Genomic DNA, 19,238 nt, shown 5'->3' with positions numbered 1-19,238 from the left:
TGAGTGGCTTTGGTAGGCCTTTCGTTGTTCGGAGGCCACTTTGAGGCTTATAGCTTGGGCAGTGACTGTAGGGAATAATGTATGTGACCCGAAGGGGGAGTGTTTCTTGGCTTTAACAGTGCTTGCTCATTTAGCCTGGTTTCCAGAAATGAATTATGGACTTCTTTAACATGTCAATATATCCATCTGCTTTTCTGGGGTACCCTGACAACTAGGTCACAAGGGTCATTGGAACCAGTAGTTTGAGTGACCATTTCGTAGTTAAAGCCTTACTTTCCAGTTAGACTAAATTGTAGCTCTCCTTGAGAGAAAGAACATATTATCTTGATGTTTGGAGAGGACTCTCCTGTTTATAGTTAGAGCCTGGCCAAATCCAACCTTGGAAAAGCTGTGTGTCGGTGTGTGTTAGTCTTCTTGGTTACAGGTTAAGGAACAACTGCATTATTGGAGATTGGCTGAGTTGTTGTTCTGGACATGCTGGCGCCCAGCAACCCAAATCTGCGAACTGGAAGGTCATAACGTGCCTAAATTCAGGGTCCGAGTGTCAGCTGCATAATCGATGGAGATCAGTCTATCTGTTTATGTGTGGAAAATTACTATGTTTATCTATTTCTTAGCCAATGAGAATAATTCAACTTGAAGCAATGACGTAGCTTAGACCTTGGTGAAGGGTATAATTGCTGTTATCTTTGTAACTGTAAGCGGGGTGGCCTACTGCTGATGAAACGGCAAACTATCTTCAGTAAAACTTTTCTTCAATTTTTATAATTCTGACTCCGGGTCTTCATCCATCATATCTGGTTCTGGGTCTTTAACTGTAAATCCCCCTAAATTGGGATTGTATATCATTCACCATAGCGTCATCGACGCAGTACGAGTTCCCTTTCGAAAGGGAACGTCTAGGTTACGACTGTAACCTCTGTTTCCTGAGAACATTGAATGAGACACTGTGTCGTTTGCCATGCCTCGGGATGCCTGCTGAACAGTCGCTTCAGACGATAAGTGGATGACATGTTCTCTAAGCGCCCTATTATACTTCCGGGTCGCACTAGTAGTGACGTCATAGGCTGTCGCCCATCAATATCGATTGCCGTGATTGGATAGCTTTTCAGACAACGGTTCACGTGGAGGGCGTTCCCCCCATTTTCTCAGGGAACAGAGGTTACAGTCATAAGATGTTCTCTTCTGTCCTTGATTTCTTTTCTGGATTATTTAAAGGAGGGGGGTCCCTGACAAAAACCAGCATAAAAAAAAACAAAAAACAAATTTTCTTACCTTTCCCAGCCTTTTTGAAAAATCCCTCCTGGCTGGCTCGCCAAAGTTGGAAAAGTACAAAAGTACCTCTTTACCACCTCTAATGAAAATGAAACTGCTCCTGTTGTAACAGCTGTGATCTGTATGTTAATAAAGTTGAGACACCCCATTGTTTGAGATGATTCTCAGGGTCCCTTCACCTGCTCCCATTCTACAATTGATGACCATTTGCTCAAGATGTGATCCACTTAAATTGTGAAGAAACAACAAAACTGCTGACTTTGTTCTTGTCTATGATAATTAAGCCATTTTGGGGAATAAGCATGATCAACCATCTATCTTGGAGTAGAATCTGAGTCAATTTCTTACATCCTCCTCTTCATCATTGTCTAGATGAGGGTATAAATCCTCATCTTCATCATCATCTTCCTCCACTATACGTGTGAGGGCATCACCAAAGAATCAGCAAAAAATATTTAGCTTAAATCCATAAGCCACACGAGCACATGCGTGGTGTGTGGGTGGGGCGAGCATCTCTCTGCCGAACAGTGGCCATAACTCTCCACGGCACTCTCCCACCCCCTCAGATCACCATGAATGTTAAAGGGATTTTAATGATAAAATATGCTATTTAAAAATCACGTTTACCAATTGCATATTCTTCCTAGAGTGAATATTAAGCTAAAATAGCAATATTTTTATTAAGGACAGTCTGTTAAGCAAAGTCGAATTTTGATTGGCCCGCTTACGCCACTACCAGTCACTCAGCCCGCCAAAAGCAAGGACTCGCCGACGCCATCACCGTATAGTGTACCAGAGGACCTCGGTAAAGACAAGCCAGCCCAGGTTTGTCTCAAGCAGTTTCCAAAGAAACAACAACATAAAAATGACTAAGCATTTGCGCAAAATTGGTACAATGATAGGGAATGGCAAGAATATTCAGAGCAAGCAGATTAGGTATTTTGTTTTCCCTGTCCGAAATTTGGCAGGAGTGACTCTGTGTTTACAAGCACTGGTTTTAGCAATTGGAAGCATGCAACAGATTATGCGAAAGGATTTTACAGACATGCTAACTGTAAAGAGCATCTGGCATGCATGGCTATTTGGAAAGAGCAGCAATTGCGATGTTCCACAGGAAAATAGATTTCAACCCTAGTTAATTCAGATCAGCTTTCTCGAAACCGCCTTTATGTGTAAGCAATAATATACATTATTGAATTCCTGGTATCAAACGAACTCCCATTGAGGGGTACTATTGATTCAGTTGATGACAGAGGTCACGCGGGCAGTGGACTGTTCCTGTCTCTATTTGATTACACGCTGAGAAAAAAAAAAAGCTAGCGCAGGCCTTCAGTACAATTCCCAAAAATGCTATGTACATATCACACGATGTTCAAAATGATTTAATTGAACTGATGAGTACAATCGTGACAGAGCACATTGTTAAAGATGTTGGGGAGTCATGGTTTACAATTAAAGTTGATGGAACCAAGGACCCGACGGGCAATGAGAATATCGCTATTGTTCTTAGATATGTTGACCAGAACTGCACAGTGAAAGAGAGGCTGTTGTCAGTATTGACCACAGACAAGTGCAATGCCCTGTCACTCACCAACATCATGCTCGAAGAGCTGTCAAATGTTGGTCTCGAAACAAATAAAATACTAAGTCAGTGTTATGACGGGGCCAGCGTTATGTCTGGAAGAGGAGGAGGCATGCAGAAACATTCAAAACAAATTAAACAGAGAAGTTTGCTACATTCATTGTTGATCATCAATTACATTTGGTTATAGTGCATGCAGTTTCATCCAAGAGCGCTGTTGGAGATTTTTTTGCCATTTGCAGTGCATTTTACAAATTTCTGAGAAAGCCAACTGTAGATGCACAGTAAAAGGGAGAGAAGCTTAAAAGGCTGCTGGATCAACGATGGACTGGACACCTTGAGACGGTGTCCGTGGTGCTGAAATCGCACGACACGCTTGTGGATTTTCTGAATGAAATCACAACCACAAGAAAAGGTGCTGACATAAAAATGTAAACTGTTGGACTTCACAAGGCCATCACAGAACCAAATTTCTAATTTCTTGCCTGTGTGATGTACAAAGTTTTGGGCCTGATGGATCCACCGAATAGGATGCAGCAAGCTGAACAAACGGATCTATTGACGGCAATTCGGCTCATTGGCAGTGCATCTTGCATTGAAAGTCTACGATCAGATGCAGAGTTTGTGAAACTGTGGGCTGAAAGTATAGGTGCAGATGATGCGGTTCCTGCTCCTCCGAAATGGCAGCGACAGCCCAGTAAGACTCTGCAAGACTACACTGTGGATGAAAGTGTTGGTCAGCGTGAAGTGAACATTGAACAGGAGTGCAAGCGGCCGTTTTTGTAGCATTATTGACTCCGTTTTGGGAGAAATGTCCGTGCGTTTCAGCGAATGTAATAGCAACCTACATGGCAGCTTTGGATGCACTGGACCCTGGTAGTGAGAACTTTTGAATGCGGGGAAAGTGCAACTACTACTGGATTTAACGAACACCAAAATGGTGGAGTCTCAGTTCACCGTTGCACGTAAGTGTTGGCAAACACTGTGCACAGGCCAGAATGAGAAAGTGACGTTGTTCAAAGTTCTTTCAAATTACTCCAGCGTTTTCCAAGCCATGCCAGTGGTGCTGACTGCCTTAAAACACGCACTAAAATTTGGGGCCTCGACTGCTATGTGCGAGAACTCTCTCAATGCTGAAGAATGTATTTTCTGAGCACAGATGCAGCATGTTGCATAGACGAAAAGCACATCTGATCCAGCTGGCATTTGAAAATGACCTAAGTAGAAAATTCAGAAACGAATGGAAAGAGTTACTGCTGAAGAGGTTTCAATCATCGAAGAGAAGATTGCATCTACTGAGGCTAAAGGTACAATTAAATATTTTGCTTGTGATTTAAAATGTTTGATAATTAGTTGCAGTTTTCAGCATTATATTGTCTTGGTAGGGGTTCAGGTTGTTTTAATCATAATATTCCGTTAAACGGGTCGCAATGAGCTGAGCATGTGGGTTAAGCAGGCATACATTGATTTTGGTGGTGTTGTCGTGCCGTGGTAACGTGATTGTGTAGGCCTTATACACTGCATATCTGGTGATCGCCCCCTCTCAGTATTTCAGACGCCCCCTCATCAGCGCTTAGCTGGTGCCAGATCTGCATGCATGCCTTACTTTTCTTTTTTTTTCTTTTTTTTTATACAGTGATATAATCACTGTCTGTCTGCCTGTTCATGTTATTATCCTAATTGTATATTTGTTACTGTCAATATTAGGGATGGGGCCGATCCGATCCAGTATCGTTATCAGACCGATACCAGCTTAATTCACGTATCGGATTTTCACGATCCAACCTGCTGAGATATCCGATATCCATGAGTCATGTCTGCGCTTTAACTTTGTCTGCTGAAATGACTCCAAAAGTGATTTCTGCCGGCTAGTCTGCTAGCTGACTGCAAACTGCAGAATGGATTGCCTGAACGGAGGCGCGGCTCAATGAGACACAGAGTTATGAGACACGCCCCCGCTCAGGAAATCCATTCCGCAGTTTGCGGCTAGCCAACAAAGTCCGCTGTGTTGAAATAGTTCACACTGGAAACACTGCAGAGCAAGACAGCAAAATGCAATGTTTGCAAAGCCGTAATTCAGAGCTCTTTGAAGCTCCCTCGCGTCGTACAACACAACGAACACAATCAAACATTTAAAAAAGCACCACGTTACTGTGCGTTCACACCAAACGCGAATAGCGCGTCAAATTCGCATCTACCGCGTGACCGCGTCTAGTTGGACGTGTAGGTACACGATCCGTTTCACGCATGCGTAGTAGACGCAGTAGAAAACGCACATACGCAAATGATAAAGCGCATTTTTACTCTTAAATAAAGATACTCAAAAGTGTACTTCACTACTGTCCACCGCTGGTCTCATGTCACTTCTGTGTGCACACATGCTTCTTTCAAGTCATTTCCATTGTCAGTTTGAAATACGTTCTAGACGTTTCCCCACTTGTTTGTAGTTCTTTCTTCATGTAAGTGCAGATAGTCTAGGCAGAAATGCATATTATGTTCCTTATTGTCTTCTATAAACAACATTGAAGGGATTATTTTCCTCATTTAGATTATATAGATATTAGCCTATATAGACCCATACTAATACAAAATTACTCAACTTAAAAGTTAACTAATATTAGCAGCTTTTAATAAAACAAAAACGACACAAACCGTCTTTGACAATACTACTGACCTCAGACCAAAACACGGCAAGTTAAGTAAGTTAAGCCTAATACCATACAGCAATGAATCGCAAAGGAGAGTATGGAGGAAACTGATCATTATGTTCATGTAACAACTCACAACTCCTTTATTATTTTGGATTGGCAACCACGTAAACACATCGTAATGCATAGCGTAAGCTACATTTAAAAGCATCAAAATAGACCCGCTGTGAAATGTTAAACACAATACAACTAACGTTACACAAATTTGCCGCAAGTTATGCCGCCTGACCTTCAAATGTTTCATCGCATGCGTGGTACCGATAGTGTAGGAAAACCGTGACGTTTTCTACTACGTAATTACGCGCATGCGTGAAACGGATCGTGCAGGTGGAACGGATCGTGTACCGCTTGAATATTTTGAATCCATTCGCGCGTCCAGAGCGAAATTGACGCGCGTAAAAAGCAAAAGTTTGAAGCGAAATTGACGCGCGTTTGAGGCGAAATCCGCTTGTCTATTTGCATGATGGGTGATGTTGATCGAGCATTTATCTCGAGTTACCGCTTCTGAGCGAGGATCACCCTTCAGATAGTGTGTGTGTAAGATGTTTACACTTGCACTTATTTCAAGACTCAAGTATTTGACATTTTGGGAATGTAATAAATATTGACATGACAATCAATTTGAAACCATTACAGTTGCATATTTGTTTTCAGAATGGTATTTTTCCTTTTAACAGGATTTTCTGTTTTTCTGACTTCCTTTTTTGACCTTATACTTACCTCCCAGCAAACACAGAACGTTCCCCTAACGTTCCCGTTTGGTTCCCATTTGGTTATTTTTTTGGGAACCAAACAAGAACGTTCTGGGAACGTTCCCTGTAGGTTATTTTTAGGATCTATGTTTATAACATTAAGGGAACGTTCCCAGAACGTTCCCTGTAGGTTATTTTTAGGTTTAAATTTATAACCTAAAGAGAACGTTCTGGGAACATTCCCTGTAGGTTATTTTTAGGATCTATTTTTATAACATTAAGGGAACGTTCCCAGAACGTTCCCTGTAGGTTATTTTTAGGTTTAAATTTATAACCTAAAGAGAACGTTCTGGGAACATTCCCTGTAGGTTATTTTTAGGATCTATTTTTATAACTTTAAGGGAACGTTCCCAGAACGTTCCCTGTAGGTTATTTTTAGGTTTAAATTTATAACCTAAAGAGAACGTTCTGGGAACATTCCCTGTAGGTTATTTTTAGGATCTATTTTTATAACTTTAAGGGAACGTTCCCAGAACGTTCCCTGTAGGTTATTTTTTAGGTTTAATTTTATAACCTAAAGAGAACGTTCTGGGAACGTTCCCTGCAGGTTATTTTTAGGTTCTATTTTTATAACTTTAAGGGAACATTCCCAGAACGTTCCCTGTAGGTTATTTTTAGGATCTATTTTTATAACTTTAAGGGAACATTCCCAGAACGTTCCCTGTAGGTTATTTTTTAGGTTTAATTTTATAACCTAAAGAGAACGTTCTGGGAACGTTCCCTGCAGGTTATTTTTAGGTTCTATTTTTTATAAACTCCAAATCCGAGGCCATGTGGTCCTCAGTCGGAAAAGGGTGGTTTGCCCACTTCAGGTTGGTGGAGAGTCCTTGCCTCAAGTGGAGGAGTTTAAGTATGGGTCTTGTTCGCGAGTGAGGGAAGGATGGAACGGTAGATTGATAGACGGATCGGTGGAGCTTCTGCAGTAATGCGGTCGATGTACCGGTCTGTCGTGGCGAAGAAAGAGCTAAGCCGTAGCTTTACCAGTCAATCTACGTTCCTACTCTCACCTATGGTCATGAGCTTTGGGTCATGACCGAAAGGACAAGATCCCGGACACAGGCGGCCGAAATGAGCTTTCTCCGCAGGGTGGCTGGGCGATCTCTTAGAGATAGGGTGAGAAGCTCAGTCACTCGGGAGGAACTCGGAGTAGAGCCGTTGCTCCTCCACATCGAGAGAGGTCAGCTAAGGTGGCTCGGGCATCTGTTCCGGATGCATTCTGGACGCCTTCCCGGGAAGGTCTTCCGGGCACGTCCAACCAAGTTTTATAACTTTAAGGGAACGTTCCCAGAACGTTCCCTGTAGGTTATTTTTAGGTTTAATTTATAACCTAAAGAGAACATTCCCTGTAAGTTATTTTTAGGTTCTATTTTTCTTAAACCAATTGAATGGTTTGATCAAATGCTTAATTACATGACCATTATCAGGCAGTAGATAATGCCTAAGTAATCAATAACTTTGCTCATTGGTAGGCAGTCTTTTTTAGTTAATTATAAATTATATATTTGTGCAGCCTGTTCTCTTATTTTATTTACTTTTGAAAACAAGAACTACAATTAAACAGATTATTGCAGATCACTTTCAAAACCTTTTTTTTTTTCTTTAGCAGATGTTAAAATTAAGTTATATTACATTTGACATTGACATAAAATATAGTTTTTAGTTTATTTTTTTTAAATAGTGTATCAGACATAAATGATGGTCATTCACAATGTTTTAGTGTTGCTTTACCATTTTCCTTGAAGGATCCCCCAACATTGCGATCAACATTGTCTTAGCAAATAACCAGTCATTTTAAGAGTTGATTCAGAGGCCTGTACCATGAAGCCGGTTTAGCTGGCTACTTTTAGTTTGCGATCTCTAATTCAAAACATGACCTGCCCCGGAGAAGGTATGGCAATGAACACAGCTAGCCAAACCACTTTCATGGTACAGGATTCATGGTACATGTCACTTTCATGGCACATGTCTGACAAAACCAGTCACTTTGTTCATCATAGCAGGCCCCTGCTCTGTTACCACTTTTATTTTCAAACAGAATTTACAAACATATGTTAAAAACCTCACAAAGGTGTATCCTCATGCATATAATCACAATGTCCTTAATATTTATTTGCAGTTACTTCTTGACAATTTGACAGTTTTGAATCCATCACATGAGTACTGTAACATAAGTGGAATCAATTGTAAGACTACATAAACTTATATTATATAAATGTATTTCTAGAATGAAATTATATCGAATACTTTTTTGCAACATTTCTCTAAGATTTTTAATTTTTTTCAGAAGATGCCCACAAGCATGATGATCAAGACTTGCAGTTGAAGGCAGTTATAGTGTTAACTGTAGTGAAGGCAGTTAAGAGTGTTCTCTTAACACAACAGTGATGCTATTAGGACAGATTTAGGTTGTAATGAAGTTTTAAAATAAAAAAAGATAGCACTTTACTATTAGACAGACAAGAAATACACAAAAATTAGGCTGTAGGCTACATGAAATTAAAGAACTATTAAAATGTGTGCTACTTAAATTACATTTAATTTCTGTTCTTGTCGTGGAATACAATTTTGGTAGAAGAATGGAAGAAATCAATGCCTTGTTCAGTTAAAAACAGATCTGGATACTCCATCTGTTTGGTTGTCAGTTTACAGAGAATCTGCCGTGTAACAGGTCTCCTTTGCAGGAACAGTTGAAAAAAAGATGAAAGCCACAGTCGGGTTGGTTGGCTTGCCATCATTACTTGCAGTTTGTACATCCTCTCCTCATACACCACAGAAGAGTTGTTCAGCATCACTGAACTGAAGTTTAAAACCTTACCTACACAAAAGATCATAAAGGAATTGCATTAACCTATCAGTGTAAATTATAACAATAAAGACAAGCAAACACTGGGAACCATAACATCATGCTATATCATTCCAATTGACTCAAAGGGTTGGAGTGGTCACTTGTAAAGTCACCACTACTCCATCTTTCATATAAACATTCATATCTGATAAAAGGTATATATCTACTGTTTTATCCATAGGCCCATTAGTCGTTTGCTGGTATTAAACAAACAACTAAATCAAGTTAAATAAAATGAGACAATTCGGATGTTTATAGACATTTGTGAATGTGTTGTAGCCTATACAAAGTGAAAATTAAGTGCATTTCCAACTCTGAACTCAGTCCCCAATAGACTTTATGCCCAGCTGCACTACTTCCTGAAATTCAGCCTGCTCTTTTGTTTCCTGTCTGTCATTATTGGACAAACTGATTAATACAGGTGTGCCTGGCCTATGTAGTCACAGCAACACTAAACAGACACCTGATTTAATCAGTTTGTCTAATAATGACAGACAGGAAACAAAGGAGCAGGCTGAAGTTCAGGAAGTAGTGCAGCTGGGCTTAAAGCCCATTAAGCCTATTCGGTTATTAAATAAACAAATAGCAAAACGAGTTGTGCGGTGTCCCCACCACTTTTCAAAGCAAAGTTACGCCACTGCTGACAGATGACAGATCGTTGTAGAGCATCAGTTACAGCTTCTCGTGAGCCGATCATCTCTTCCTTCTAGTTCAATTATAGTGTCAAATAAACATGGATGAAGATAAGAACGAACGTTGTTATTTTTAACCGAGGAAAGATGTTAGTGCACTCCGTTTCTCAAGTTCAAATCCAGGCATGTTAAGCTACTAACTCTTCTGACAATGTTGTCGGGCAAAATGACGGATGGCGAAATATAATTGGTCCGATCACCTGTCAATCATGCTCCCTGCAAAGGGTGAATTCACCATTTTGAGGGAAATACAAACGAGTAGTAGTTCACTAATGAGTTCGCAAACTAATTTTGTGTAAAATAAATTTCAAGCTCTGGTGGTAGCTAGCTTTGTAGAGTAGATGGATGATTTCTCTGATATGCGCTGTTCTGGATAAGTGGGAGTGGCTTGTGGAGCTGTGCAATGTGATGCATTGTGGGATTTGCAGTCTTTCATCCAAAAATGCAACCTAAAGTTACTTTGTCTTTTCTCGGTCAAGAAGGCACCAAGTTCAAAAAATATTTTACATTTCAACTACATAATATATAACCCACTTTCAATAAAGATTAATGTTCCCACGGGTGAAGTGCTTCTTTAATGGTTTTAGTTAAAATGACAGAAACCATTTTGAAAGATCAAAACCTAACTGGTCAGGGTTAACTAGTAGCAAAGATGCTTGGTTAACAACCCATATTTCCATGAAAACATTCTGTAAACACCACCTGCTCAGTGATGTAGATCACACTTCTTTGTCAGATATAATTTGTATCTGTTGTGCATACACTTGTGAACAAGCTTTTGTTGGACTGTTATGCAGAGATGTCACTGATTATGTACATACCCCAGTCAACTGTGCCAGCCATTCACCTTCTACTCATCTGTGTCTTTTTCTTGACAACTTCCCTTGGTCTTTCAAAAACTGTTAAAGGTTTCCACATTTAGCAGATCACCAGCTGCAAAAATAATAAGTACAGATGAAATTAATAAACCTAAGCTAAACAAAAGGTCTATACAATAGTATACAATAGTAAACAATAGTACAATAGTAATACTACAATAGTAAACATATCTACACATAAAGGCATAAAATACAATTATTAACACTGAACAGGGTAAGATGCTTAGTGTCACAAACCGCTCTTATTTCAGCAGTGGTTAGTTCTCTCCGCAGTTGTAAAAAGTATTAAAAATGGGGTAGGGGGGAAAAGGAATAAAGCATGCATTCTTCAAATATCATCATAATTGTGTGTAGCTGAAACAATAGCAAATGTTCTCTTTCCCTAATTTTCTCTTACCGTTTCTCATTTCTACTCACACAGAATAAAAATGATGTTATACCATGGTCTGGGTGAATACTCGATTCTGATTGGCTGCAGGGTGGCCATTAAAAAGTGATAATGGACAGTGATAATGGACACCTAGTAAAAGAGTTATATAACCATAGCAACAGGCAGTTAACACTGCCACTGTCCAGTCACACTGTCAGGTGTAACCAGGGAGTTATTGTTTGTATAAACTTTACATTTTCAATTGTTTTTTTTTTTTTGTTTTTTTTTTTATTTTGTTTCGATTTTGTCCATGGTATAAGCAGGTTAATGCCTGACGAGGTGTCCATTGACAGGTTTTAATGGACTTCAGCGGAAGCAACCGTCCTCTGCTGAGCGTCTGTAAGTTCACGCCTCGCCGTCGTCCATTAAAACCTGACAATGGACACCTCGTCGGGCATTAACCCTCTCATGCTGGTAGACAAAGCTATAAATTTGCAAGTACATGTCAATAACAGTCATTAGAGTATTAGTAAACTGTCTGCTTAATATCTTCTAACACTTTTTTTTTTATGTGTCCACAACATACTACCTTTAATAAACTTTGCAAGTATATGTCAACTTATTCTACTAACCCTAAACCTACAGCATTTATTCTGAGAGTTAGAAGACATGTAGTTGCAAATTATTGAGAAGTAGTTGACATGTAGTTACAAAGTTAAATATAGTAAGTAGAAAGTCTAAAGTGGACCAGGTTACACTTTTCTAAAATAATTTATTATTAAGGGACACTGACAGGTGAAAGGTTACTGACCTTTGCTACTTCACTTTTTGTTCAGTAAATTTTCAGTTGGAATTTTGTGAAGCCATTGAAGAGAATTATGGTTTCCCAATGCACATCTCACTAGAAAAGAAGATGGGTAAAACATGTATGATGTTTACAGACTTATACATTCAAATAATATAAACCATTTTTTATGAACTAATCTTCAGGTAAAATGAAGGCAGATACTTTAATTGCACAACAGGGCAGTTTTTGGGTGCCTTTGCACTTCTAAACACTTTTAACATTATTGTTGATGTTATTAATGATGACTTTAAAGTGACATAATTCACTCAATGTCAGCAATAACTTTACCCAATTGACGGTTTATTTTAAATAAATGCACCACCAAAATGTACTGAACCAAACGCTTCATTCAACAAAAAACAATACATTTACACAATAAATATCAATAAACATATGGATGCACCTGGTACTTGTCTGACATGTGTGATCTTATGGATTATTTCAAGCACAAAGAAACATTGAACAAAGTAAAGCGTAAACTACTCATGATTGTTATCATTTTGTAAATTATTTCTGTAATGTGTTTCTTAGTACACTGTTTACCTCAGTCTCAACCATCAACTCTACGTTCAGCGCGGCTAGCTGGCTCATCTTCATCCATTGCCTTAAAGGGATACTCTACCAAAAAATGAAAATTCTCTAATTATAATTACCCTCATGTTGTATCAAACCTGTATGCATTTCTTTCTTCTGCTGAACAGAAAGGAAGATATTTAGAAGAATGTCAGTAACCAGACAGTTCACTTCCATGGTATAGCCTATATATTTTTTATTTTTACTATGGAAGTCAATGGTATCTAAAACGGTCTGATTACTGAACTTCTTCTAATAATCTTCCTTTGTGTTCAGCAGAAGAAATAAATTCATACAGGTTTGAAACAACATCAGGGTGAGTATATGATGACAATTTTCATTTTTTGGTAGAGTATCCCTTTAATGCCTGCTCGCGTGCGTATCGCCACATAGGGTTGCTCAATTTCAATTATATTAACAATGTGGGACTCTCAAACCTGCAAGGAAAAAGAAAAAAAATTATATGACTTATATTTTTGGTAACATTGCTTTGAATAAAGTATATTCAAACACAAACACCGCAGTTAGAAAACCCCAAATTTGTTTGACGTTTAATGCCAAGGTAAAGCGGTGTGTCATTATATTATGTGCATACATATATATATATATATATATATATATATATATATATATATATAAATATAATATATAAATATAATATATAATATATATATATATATATATATATATATATCCCACAATATTTAAGTTATTAATCGCGTGCCAAGCCCGCGAAACCGGGCAGCGGGCCTATAGAAGCTGGGGTCTCCCACCGCGCGCACACAACACAACCCGTCTACCCTTTGAGTGACATCCCATCATCAACTGCGGTTTTCTGAGGTGAGTTACTTTTTACTTAACCAATTTCGTTAAATTACTTTTTAAAAGTATGGTCCGACAACAAAAGTAAATTACATTTAAAACTATGAAGACAAAAAGTAATGAAATGTAATTATAATAAGTAATTATAACCGCAAACGGTCTGAGGGAACATTTCGTTTTTCTCCATTAAAATAATAGCCTCTTTTTTTCACTCATTAAACTAATTACTATAAAAACTGGACTTTTTTCAGTAAATGTACCACATCTCACACAAACAACGTTACATTACTTTGCGAAAAGAAACAACAAAACGAAGTAACAGTTAGCGCAGCAGCAAAGTTTAAATACCAATTCTGACAGCGATCCCCCCGGTCTCTCACGCACTAAACAAGACACAGGTGTTTGTCATTTGCACTTGACCCACACCGGTCTCCCGAGCCTATCTCCCGTCACAAACTTCGCTAACGTTATAGTAGGCCCCCCTTGCCACAGAAAGGTAAGTGTTATTTTAAACAGCAGCTAACTTAGCCTAACAACTCAAGGCTATCTAGACTAACGTTAATTACTTGCTTCTAGCTGTTTTCTAGCATGTCACTCAGCACAAGGGGGCTAACATAATCTGGTCGCGATAGCGAGGGTTAGCGTAAACGTTATTTACATCCACTCACCACAGAAAAAATGAGCACTGCACAGACGAGTGTTTGCATTTGGTGTCCAGTCTGCCCTCTTGATGGCGTCTTTTCGTGCTGAAGTAACCTGTAAAATAATATTGTGGGGTCTCCTATTTTATTGTTGCACCCCACCACACAACATATTGCAGGTATAGCTAGCTAGTTCCTTTACGACTGACGTGGATGCGTGGACCATAGGCGTGGACCAGGTACTCATAGGGGCGGAAGACAAGTTTTAGAAGTGAGTGACGTCAGTGAGAAGACGTTGGTTGAATCTGTGACAACGTCATTGCCGATGGAGCCAATACGCTCCGTTTGAGAATTGTCATAATATTCCTTGAAACGAGAATAGTTATACAGTGCTTCACAATATCTTTAATTTGTATGGAAAATAGTGCGTGGTCACAGGTTTGACTGCGAGCTCTCTTTCTCAATTCAATTTTCAATTCAATTCAAAGGGGCTTTTGGCATGAACGTTTTTGAAACAGGTTATCAAATACAAATAAAATATATACGTAATAACGTTATATACAAACATAATAAAACAGTTATATGAACAATAATAAAATAATACATTCTAATAGAAACTTTACTATAAATAAATTATGAAACTTAACACAATTGTTATGTATAATGCATCTTAATGTGGATTATGTAGGCCTATTCATCAGAGTCTTTGAGAAACTTTGAGAATGTACAGGCTACAAAGCAAATAATTTATTCTCTTCTCTCTCTTTTTTTTCTCAGTGTCAATTGCCATTGATCGTTGTAAGTATTAGAAGTCAACCTACAACTCAAATTTGCCACATTCATCATATGCTAATTGATCAATATATAAATTAAAGCTACTTAATGTGGCATATTATAATCTTAATGAATACATTAAATGGTTCATTATTTAAATAAATTAATTAATAGAATGGAATCCTACATATCTGATTTGCCAGTTTCGTCATAACACATTAATGAATCAATAATCACTGATGGAACTGAAAACCTTTAAATTTGTACAGACATATTTTACTCATATTTGGTCTTTTCCCTCTTTTGTTTGTCAACAGCAGCTACATACACCCCAAAGGCTCTTCTAAGAGCCACACCACAAGAGCATCTTTGGCTTGGTGAGTATTTATTTTGACTGATTATCAGATACCTCTCAGTATTTGGGTTAAGATCAATCAAAAGCAACATCATTCAGCATGTTATTAATGTCTTAAAGAAGTCATTAAAGAGACTATTCTTAAAAAAAAAGAATGAATAGAATGGAATTCTGCATCTCTGATTTGCCAGTTTTGTCATAATTTTAAATTAATTAATATTCACTGTTGGAACTGAAAACATTTGAATTTATACAGACATCTCACTCCTATTTCTCTTTTCTCCTTTGATATTCACAAAAGCATAATTTACAGCATGCATACAGCATTTGTAATGTTGAATACTTTAATTTTTATGAGTAATATATTATTATATATGTTTTTTTTTTTCATGTAATAGTTTTTGCATCATCTTCCCCACCTCCACGTCTCCCCACCTCCTTCACATTTTTGTCTTGCCACATTCAGGGTAAGTAATATTCTTTATATTCATGTTAAGGTGGTCTCAGTAATGTTGGTTTAAATAAACATGCATTCATATATTTAAGAAAACTGTTATGTTTATAGACCATTTCAACAGCTATTTGTAGATGTAAGGAAGTGATGTGTTTGGCCCTCAGACGGTTAGTCCGCACGCACATTCAAAACTATGGCAGGAGGGCATTTTTAAGGCAATTGTGTGATTCATTTTCTTATTCACGCGAATAAAATGTTCAAATTAAAATAAGGAGCATGTTTTTCAGTGGTTGGATGTTCTCTCAGGCCCAAAACTTGCTCTCGGAAATCAAAGAATTTAGATTTCCGAAAAACGCCCCTGGATTGCAGCAGAGAAGGATGGATACTAAGCAACTAGCAATATACATGTGTTTTTTTTTTTTTTTACAGATAAAATAAGCCAAAAAAGAGATTTAACTCAGACTGAAGAGTCACAAATTATGAAATGCCCATGAGAAGGATGCATTAAATTGCAGTTAAGGCATAACTATTGGACGGTGAAATGCTCATTTGGTCAGCAGGGTCATACAAAAACAGGTGGAGAAGAAAAGACGCATTTAAACAAATTAAAGGGTTAGTTCACCCAAAAATCAAAATGATCTCAGTATTTACTCACCCTCGTGTTATTCTAACCCTGTAAGACTTCCATTTATCATTGCATCACAAAATATTATATTTATGATGGTCCTCCATAGACATACAAGTGGCTTAAACTTGCTCGATCAGTAAACGTATTAAGACATCGTTTAAAATAGTCCAAGTGACTTCAGTGGCTCAACCATCCTTTTATCAAGCGACAAGAATACTTTTTCTGCGCCAAAAACAAACAAATATAACAAATTTATTCTAATATCCATTTACTCGTGCTGTGCTTCAAAGCTGTTTACGTAGTCTATCTGTGCAAGCTTCTGGGTTCTATGTCATACACATGACCTGCGTGGTGACGTAGAACCCAGAAGCTTGCGCAGATAGACTACGTAAACAGCTTTGAAGCACAGCACGAGTAAATGGATATTAGAATAAATTTGTTATATTTGTTTGTTTTTGGCGCAGAAAAAGTATTCTAGTCACTTGATAAATGTATGGTTGAGCCACTGGAGTCACTTGGACTATTTTAAACGATGTCTTAATACGTTTACTGATCGAGCAAGTTTAAGCCACTTGTATGTCTATGGAGGACTTATCCAGCACTCAGATTCCATCATAAATATAATATTTTGTGATGCGATGATAAATGGAAGTCTTACAGGGTTAGAACAACACAAGGGTGAGTAAAAACTGAGATCATTTTGATTTTTGGGTGAACTAACCCTTTAAGTGTGATGTGTAACTGTTGCCTTTTCACTAGACTTAAAAGGTTCATGCTTTTTTTTTTTTTTTTTTTTTTTTTTTTTTTTTATAAACCTGAGATTTAAAAATGGCCCCACCGGAAATGCTTCAGGGCCTTCAGACATGAGCAGTAGTATTCCAACCAATTTATTGTTTATGTCCTTGAAATGGTTTATATTTATATGGGAAATTGACAATTCAACTATTAACAAATAACATTTTGATGTAAAAACCTGAAGACTGGCTGCTAATAGATATAATGAAATATTGCAAAATATGCCAGTACCACATTTTCAACAAGTCTAATAATTTGGATTTAGAATGGATTCAAAAACCAAGAGGCAACGCTACACACGGCAGTGGAAATATGCACGGAGATCACTGCATGAAAGGTGTAATGAAATTGGAGAAGAGTCATCAGTTCATCCAGTAACCCTTCAAGAAAGAATTAATGAAGAAAATTACACTGAGGAAGACATCTCAAGTGTTTCTGAAGATGTAGAAATTGGGGTCAGTTGGGAGAACTCCAGTTCAGGACCTGACAGTGTGGCCGATGTGTCCAGAGAGGAAAACTGCAATTCAGATATCGAGGATGAAAACAAAGTGACCCAAACTTCACTCTCAACATTTTTACAAGAATGGGCAACAAAACACCTCATCAAGCATAATGCCCTAGATGATCTCCTGAAAGGACTTAAAAAAAATGGACACCCAGAGCTTCCATCAACAGCAAGGACACTGCTGAAAACTCCAAGACTCATTACATCAGTGGCAAAATCAGGAATGGAGTGTGTCCATTTTAACTTAAGAGAGAGCCTTCTTGAACAGCTGCAGCGCTATCCAAGAGAGATTACAGAAGGAGTTAGCACATTGGAGCTATCATTTAATATAGATGGCCTGCCTATTTTTAAAAGCAGCAAAACAAATCTTTGGCCCATTCTCTGTGCCATTCACCTGCCACCCGTCTGTGTCTTCCCTGTCACACTGACACTTGGTCCCACCAAACCAACAAATTTGGATTTTACTGAAGAAGCCATAAAGGACATCCAGGAACTTTTGGACAATGGTTTGGATGGAAAAGAAATAAAAATCAGATGTGTTGTGTGTGACGCACCCGCAAGAGCCATGGTAAAAAAGATCAAACAATATTCTGGATACTATGGGTGTGATAAATGCACACAGAAGGGTACATGGGTGGATGGACGTGTGACCTACCAAGAAGTTGATAACCTCACTTTACGAAGCAACGACACATTCCGCGCTGAAATGACTAGACGTCAAGAAAATGAGGACACTCTTGTGTCCCCCTTTCTGAGCCTCCCACTAGACATGGTACAACAATTCCCGATTGATTACATGCATCAAGCTTGCCTGGGAGTAATGAAAAAACTAATAACAGTGTGGGTTAGAGGAGACAGGAAAGTGAGAATGTCTGCTGAGCAAATAAGCAATGTGACCCAAAGGCTGCTGTCACTTCGAAAGGTCATTCCTAGCTGTTTTGCCCGGAAACCTAGAAATTTGGAAGACGTTGACAGATGGAAGGCAACGGAACTGCGGCAGTTTGCTGTTTACACAGGAAAGATCGTGCTTAAAGGAATTCTGGCTGACCAGCTATATGATCACTTCATGGTCTTCAGTGTTGCCTTGGGTTTTCTGCTTTGCCCTACACTTGCAGTGGAACACAACAGCTACAGCAAAGAGCTGATGAAATACTTTGTCGGAAAAGCAGGAGAACTATATGGAGACCACTTCATTGTGTACAATGTACATTCAATGGTGCATTTACCAGAGGAGGCAATGGCTTATGGCAGTCTTGATGATTGCAGTGCGTTTCCTTTCGAAAATTATCTTGGAAAGCTGAAACGGCTAGTAAGATCAGGAAAGCAGCCACTTACTCAAGTGGTGAAACGGCTAGAAGAGATGTCAAAATCCCCATTGTCTGTGGAGGCCTCTGAGCCCAAATTCAAAAGGCCTAATAATGCCTTCATACTTGATCAAGGTAAATGCTGTGAGGCCATTGAAGAGAGCGAGTCGGATGATGGTTGCCAGATGTTGCTGTGCAGGCTTTTTGAGAAAACAGAATCACTTTTCAGAGATCCATGTGACTCAAGAATACTTGGATGCTTCAAAGTGCAATCAAGGCATGCTGTCATGAAGCTCATACCAAAACGGCAACTGACAAGAAAAGCTATAATGGTGGAAAAAAGAGAAGAGACTATCTTCTTAGCAATCCTGCATGTGCACAGATAATGCCCCAGTCAATCACTCACTCACTCGCTCTCTCACTCACTCACTCACTCAC

At 38.6% G+C, this 19,238-nt stretch overlaps 1 long non-coding RNA gene across 1 annotated transcript; it reads right to left on the bottom strand.

Annotated features, from left to right (window-relative positions):
- Positions 1 to 8,598: 8,598 nt before the first annotated feature.
- Positions 8,599 to 14,232, bottom strand: LOC311294064. The gene is made up of 5 exons (XR_014628009.1): positions 14,013 to 14,232; positions 12,493 to 12,959; positions 11,914 to 12,003; positions 10,676 to 10,787; positions 8,599 to 9,132 (listed from the first exon to the last, which is right to left on the bottom strand). It is a non-coding gene; the product is annotated as an uncharacterized lncRNA (long non-coding RNA).
- Between the last annotated feature and the right edge of the window lie 5,006 nt (positions 14,233 to 19,238).

The sequence above is a fragment of the Rutilus rutilus genome (genome assembly GCF_951802725.1).
Source record: "Rutilus rutilus genome assembly, chromosome: 7".
NCBI lineage: Eukaryota > Metazoa > Chordata > Actinopteri > Cypriniformes > Leuciscidae > Rutilus > Rutilus rutilus.
The sequence above is the reverse complement of the archived record's forward strand: the minus strand, read 5'-3'. Positions and strand labels throughout refer to the sequence as shown.